General features: G+C 46.7%; 1 protein-coding gene and 1 long non-coding RNA gene across 2 annotated transcripts in view; both read right to left on the bottom strand.

The window, feature by feature from the left end:
* LOC310838313 overlaps positions 1-6,732 on the bottom strand; it is a 437,762-nt gene that overhangs the window by 377,470 nt on the left and 53,560 nt on the right. The gene's annotated exons all lie outside the window — the stretch shown is intronic.
* The window catches only part of LOC310837352 (uncharacterized protein), a 93,973-nt gene that overhangs the window by 81,490 nt on the left and 5,751 nt on the right, over positions 1-6,732 (bottom strand). The window lies entirely within an intron of this gene.

Raw genomic sequence — 6,732 nt, 5'->3', positions numbered from 1 at the left:
GGATCACGTTTGGTCAAAACTCTCCACTGTGACCTGTCCTTATTCGGTGGCCCTGCACGGCATAGTTCATAGCCTCTCTGAGTTATTCAAGCCCCTTCGCCACGGCAAGGGCTCACTGGAAGGACAGATCGTGAAGCTGAGGCTCCAATACTTTGGCCACCTCATGAGAAGACTCGACTCCCTGGAAAAGACCCTGATGTTGGGAAAGATGGAGGGCACAAGGAGAAGGGGACGACAGAGGATGAGGTGGTTGGACAGTGTTCTTGAAGCTACCAGCATGAGTTTGACCAAACTGCGGGAGGCAGTGGAAGACAGGAGTGCCTGGCCTGCTCTGGTCCAGGGGGTCACGAAGAGTCGGACACGACTAAACAACAACAACAACTTCATCCATAGAACTCAGGGGGTTCACAACATGAAATTACAATACAAAAAACTCCATGCTAAATAATAAATAATAAACATAAGAACAAAAACAAACCAATAATCCCTCTCCCGTAATCCATTTAAGGGCGTTGGATGTCAATCAGCCAAAGGCCTGGAAGAAAAGGAATACTTTCTCCTGGCGCCTAAAGGTGTATAATGAAGGTGCCAGGAAAACACCCCCGGGGGAGAGTAGCCAACCATCCGGTTGTGGCTGTATATGTTGAGTGCAAGAATTAAGAGCAAAGCAAATAAAGAGTTGCCAACTGTTTCTTTCTTCTCTGGAGGGGGGCTCCTCTGCCTTTTGCAGCCATGTGACAGGCAGAAGTTATTACTATTATTTATCGCTTCTTTATGCTGTGAACCGCCCTGAGATCTCCGGGTGAATGGTGGTATGATTTCTAAAATAATAATAATACAGTCAAACCTCAGTTGTGGAATGTAATCCGTTCCAGAAGCCCGTTTGGCTTCCAAAACGTTCGACAACGGAATCGCGGCTTCCTATTGGTCGCAAGAGCTTCCAGCACTCAGCGGAAGCGACATCGGACGTTCAGCTTCCAAAAAACATTCGAAAACTGGAATGTTTACTTCCAGGTTTTGGGCATCTGGGAGCTGAATCGTCCGAAAACAGAGCCGTTCAGGAGCCAAGATTTGACTGTCATAAATCCCTGAGATGTTAGGAGACTCCTCTCTGAGCTACAAATCTCAGAGTTCCCTTTAAAGAGGGGTTGATTGTCAAAGCACTTTGGGAACTCTCAGCACCCATAACAAATGACAGTTCTCAGGATTCTATGGGGTGGAGGTAGCTATGGCTGTTACAATGGTATCACAGTGCTTTAAATGTATGGTGTGGATGTGTCCTCAGGCCCTGAAACAAGTATTGCTTCATAGAATTGTACTGTTGGAAGGGACCCCGGCGGTCATTTAGTCCAACCCCTTGCAATGCAGAAATCTTTTGCCCCAAGTGGGGCTCAAACCCACGGCCCTGAGATGCTCTACCAACAAAGCCATCACAATGTTGCGAGTATATAAGGAATACCTGTTGCCCACTCAAAATGTGTCCAAGAATCGACAGACGCAGCAGTGGAGAAAAAGAAGGCAAAGTTTATTGCTGAGCAACAAAGACCCAGTGGAATTGTTTCCAGAGCCTGGGCCCTGAAGCCCCTGTGCATTGGGGTTTTATGCCTGAGTACAAACAGCATAAGGGACATGGGTGGTGCTGTGGGTTAAACCACAGAGCCTAGGACTTGCCGATCAGAAGGTTGGCGGTTCAAATCCCCGCGACAGGGTGAGCTCCCGTTGCTCGGTCCCTGCTCCTGCCAACCTAGCAGTTTGAAAGCATGTCAAAATGCAAGTAGATAAATAGGTACCACTCCGGCAGGAAGGTAAACAGCGTTTCTGTGTGTTGCTCTGGATCGCCAGAAGCGGCTTAGTCATGCTGGCCACATGACCCGGAAGCTGTACGCCGGCTCCCTCAGCCTATAGAGCGAGATGAGCGCCGCAACCCCAGAGTCAACCACGACTGTACGTAATGCTCAGGGGTCCCTTTACCTTTACCTTTACAAACAGCATAAAACATGACATAGTTGTATGTTGCAGCAAAAATCAAACCAATGAGCGCGCACAAGCTCTTCTTCTGACCATGTAAAGAATACTTCTGCTTTTCTCAAATGGTGTGTCAATTTTCAGCAATAAAGAGGAAAAGAAATCTATTTCACCATTGAAGCCTGAATAACCCCCACCATCTGTTATCGACTTAGAACACTGCATTGTGGCTGCTCTTTCCTATACCGCTCCCCCACCCCATCTCGTGAACATGAGAAGCAGTCTGGCAAAGGTTCCCTATAGAAAAATGCCAGCACACCAGATTTATTGTTTCCTTCAAGCACAGTAGCAGGGCAGAGAGAAAGAGGGCAAAGGGGAAACTTTGGTTTCTTGAGATTTAAGCACTTTTAGCTCTGCTGAAGCCTCAGTGATTTTAAACATCATTAGGATACTTTGGCAAGTTCTTAAAGAAACCGGAGTGCCTGATCACCTCATCTGTCTCCTGAGAAATCTCTATGTGGGACAAGAAGCTCCAGTCAGAACTGGATTTGGAACAACTGATTGGTTCAAAATTGGGAAAGGAGTACGACAAGGCTCTTGAGAGTCCCATGGACTGCAAGAAGATCAAACTGATCCATTCTTAAGGAAATCAGCCCTGAGTGCTCACTGGAAGGACAGATCCTGAAGCTGAGGCTCCAATACTTTGGCCACCTCAGGAGAAGAGAGGACTCCCTGGAAAAGACCCTGATGTTGGGAAAGATGGAGGGCACAAGGAGAAGGGGGCGACAGAGGACGAGATGGCTGGACAGTGTTCTCGAAGCTACCAGCATGAGTTTGACCAAACTGCGGGAGGCAGTGGAAGACAGGAGGGCCTGGCGTGCTCTGGTCCAGGGGGTCACGAAGAGTCGGACACGACTAAACGACTAAACAACAACAACAAGGATACATGGATATATAAAAATCATCTCTAGGATGATTGCCACAAGAGGATGATTTAGATCTTACTTCTTCTCCGTGGCTATGACACACACACATGTATGTGAGTATACCAGTGGTTTTTAACTGAAGTTTTGTTATTTCTTTTCAACTGCTGCGGAGCCATTTTAACCACAGTTTCCTGCTTCGGATGAAAATGGGAACCTGGTGAAGACTCCCTGCTTGGCTCGCTTTCTTGAAGGGCCTGTGTCTGCGCACAAAAGTCTCCTTCACATCCCGGCTTATTAAGTCCTGATGCCATTTGCCCAAACTCTAAAAAAATGGGGTTCTGTTTCAAAGCTATAGCTTGCCGCAATACGAACTCACCCTTGCCTTGCCACAAGTCAGTCACCTTCCCCTCAGCACGCTGGGTAGCTTGGCATCAGGTTTGTGCAGTGGGAGACGGCCTTCACATGCTTTATTTCCACACTGTACGAGGACAGGAGCTAAGTAAGATTTGCTTCCCTGCTCGTGTGACTGTAGGCTCCTCCCCTTGTTGATGGGCGGAGCCTGAGACGGATTGCTTTGTTTTTTGAATTACAAGATGCATACTGTGGCTCTTTACAACAGCGTACCTTTAAAACGTGTCTGGAGGCGGTTGGAGGATGGATGGCGGCTAACAGATTGAGGTTGAATCCTGACAAGACAGAAGTACTGTTTCTGGGGGACAGGAGGCGGGCAGGTGTGGAGGATTCCCTGGTCCTGAATGGCGTAACTGTGCCCCTGAAGGACCAGGTGCGCAGCCTGGGAGTCATTTTGGACTCACAGCTGTCCATGGAGGCACAGGTCAAATCTGTGTCCAGGGCAGCTGTTTACCAGCTCCATCTGGTACGTAGGCTGAGACCCTATCTGCCTGCGGACTGTCTCGCCAGAGTGGTGCATACTCTAGTTATCTCCCGCTTGGACTACTGCAATGCACTCTACGTGGGGCTACCTTTGAAGGTGATTCGGAAACTACAACTAATCCAGAATGTGGCAGCTAGACTGGTGACTGGGGGTGGCCGCCGAGACCATATAACACCGGTCTTGAAAGACCTACATTGGCTCCCAGTACGTTTCCGAGCACAATTCAAAGTGTTGGTGCTGACCTTTAAAGCCCTAAATGGCCTCGGTCCAGTATACCTGAAGGAGCGTCTCCACCCCCACCATTCTGCCCGGACGCTGAGGTCCAGCACCGAGGGCCTTCTGGCGGTTCCCTCATTGCGAGAAGCAAAGCTACAGGGAACCAGGCAGAGGGCCTTCTCGGTAGTGGCGCCCACCCTGTGGAATGCCCTTCCAGCAGATGTCAAAGCAATAAACAACTACCTGACATTCAGAAGACATCTTAAGGCAGCCCTGTTCAGGGAAGTTTTTAACTTGTGATTTTACTGTATTCTTGGTTTTTATGGAAGCCGCCCAGAGTGGCTGGGGAGGCCCAGCCAGATGGGCGGGGTATAAATAATAAATTATTATTATTATTATAAAACATCCCTCCCAAAAAAAGAATAAACTATAGTTTATTCTTCAGAGCTACAATTCCTAGCAGCCTTATAAAACTATATATACACACACGAATGCCTTGGGAGTCAAACATTCTGGCCCCCGAACAATCGAAAACCGGAAGTAAGTTGTTATGTACTGAGTTGAATAGGATCCAAAATGCAGCAGTCTGATTGGTCCTAGAACAATAGGATTCAGAATGCAGCAGTCTGATTGGTCCTAGAACAATGCAGCAGTCTCATTGGTCTGCAGGAGCCACCCAATCCAGCTCCAGATGGAAGTGAATCCACAACCTGATTTGCTTACAGGAGAATTCCAGAATTAGCCAATCACATGCAGCCCATTGTGTAAATAATGTATATAAAGCAGATGCTGTGGGGAAACAGTTCATTCCTCCTCACCACTATGAGCTGAATAAAGAGCATGAAATCACTTTGCGACTCTGAGTATATTTCATAAGTGTTCCAGTTTTTGAACTTTTTTTGGAAGCCAAATGTCCAGCCTGGCTTCCGCTATTGTTTCCAGTGCGCCTGTACAATTAGAAACTAATAAGAAGCTGTGCCTTGGTTTCTGAACGTTTTGGAATTCGAATGGACTTCTGGAACAGATTCCATTCGATTTCCGAGGTACGACGGTATATTAAAAAAAATACAGTTTCCAGGATTCAGGGGGAGGGGTGTCCAGATTTAAATGTATGGTATATATATAACCTTAACAAAGGTAGTGTTGGAGGTCAAGGAGGAGCAGATTCTATGGTGCTAAAGTGACAGATAATTGCCTTCCCTGTGTATCCTGTAACAGAGAAAATATATAACTTGTTTTGATTTTTTTAATGCTCCTTCTAAAAAAAAAAATTATATTGGGAAATAATCTATAATGAATTGAAAAAAATGTTTAAAAGTACTTTTCAAAAAACAAAAGACACAAAAAAACCAAAACCTAGAGTACTTTCTGTTGGGGATAATTCAGAATGAAATTCCCAGGTGTCAAAAAAGGTTATTTATGTATGCTACTACTGTGGCCTGTGCTTTGTTAGCCCAAAAATGGAAAACGAGTGAGGTCCCAACTACTGTATAGAAGAATGGCAACTTAAGATGACAGAATATGCGCAACTTGCAGATTTAACATATAGAATTAGAGAACAAGAAGAACATACGTTTAGAGAAGATTGGAAAACGTTTTATTGAATACCGTATTTTTCGCCCTATAGGACTTTTCCCCCTCCAAAAATGAAGGGGAAATGTGTGTGCGTCCTATGGGGCGAATGCAGGCTTTCGCTGAAGCCTGGAGAGCGAGGCATTGGTGCGCACCGACCCCTCTCCCTCTCCAGGCTTCAGGAAGCTATCCGAAAGCCTGCAGAGCCCGGGGGAGTTCCCGCGGACTCGCAAGGCTTGCGGGCAGCAGCCTGCAGCTCGGAGCACGGGGCGCCCTCCGGAGGACGCCCCGTGCTTCAGGAAGGTGTCCGCAAGCCTCCCGCGCCCCCGTGCCAGCCCCGTGCCTGGGGGGGAAAATATTTTTTCCCCTTTATTCCCCCCCCCCAAAAAAAACCTAGGTGCGTCCTATGGGGCGGTGCGTCCTATGGGGCGAAAAATACAGTATATGGGGGGAAATTGTGCATGGCTGAAAACGTTGGCAGCTTTAAGATAAATTCAGCAATGTAAATGAGGTTTGATGGATGTATTAATGGAATATTGAATGGTTTAGTTTTTGTAAAATACAGTGGTGCCTCAGGTTAAGTACTTAATTCGTTCCGGAGGTCCGTTCTTAACCTGAAACTGTTCTTAACCTGAAGCACCACTTTAGCTAATGGGGCCTCCTGCTGCCGCCGCGCTGCTGGAGCCTGATTTCTATTCTTATCCTGAAGCAAAGTTCTTAACCTGAAGCACTATTTCTGGGTTAGCGGAGTCTGTAACCTGAAGCATCTGTAACCTGAAGTGTATGTAACCTGAGGTACCACTGTATGCAGGGATTTATGATATCTAAAATGAACCATGGGAAGAGAAGAAGGGAAGTCATTGATATCTTAAGGATGTTAAAAGAGTGTTTTAAATTGTATAACAGAAAATTTAATAAAAGTTCTATTAAAAAAAGGAGAGTTGTGATTACTGAATGCTAGCAGAAACGTTTATGCTGGTTGGTCATGTTCACAGAATGGGAGATGGTGGGAGCCCCCAGAATGTGCTCTACAGAGAGCTGGCTATACAACCACAAGGCCTGGAAACAGGCAATTGTGCATCCATAGCATGGAGAAAGGAGGGAGGAACGCAGAGAGAGAAATGCCATGGTGTATCTGCAGCAGCGCATCGGGACGCC

This window comes from Podarcis gaigeae, assembly GCF_964106915.1.
Source record: "Podarcis gaigeae genome assembly, chromosome: 2".
Taxonomy (NCBI): Eukaryota; Metazoa; Chordata; class Lepidosauria; order Squamata; family Lacertidae; genus Podarcis; species Podarcis gaigeae.
Note: the sequence above shows the minus strand (reverse complement) of the source record. Positions and strands in the feature narration are given on the sequence as shown.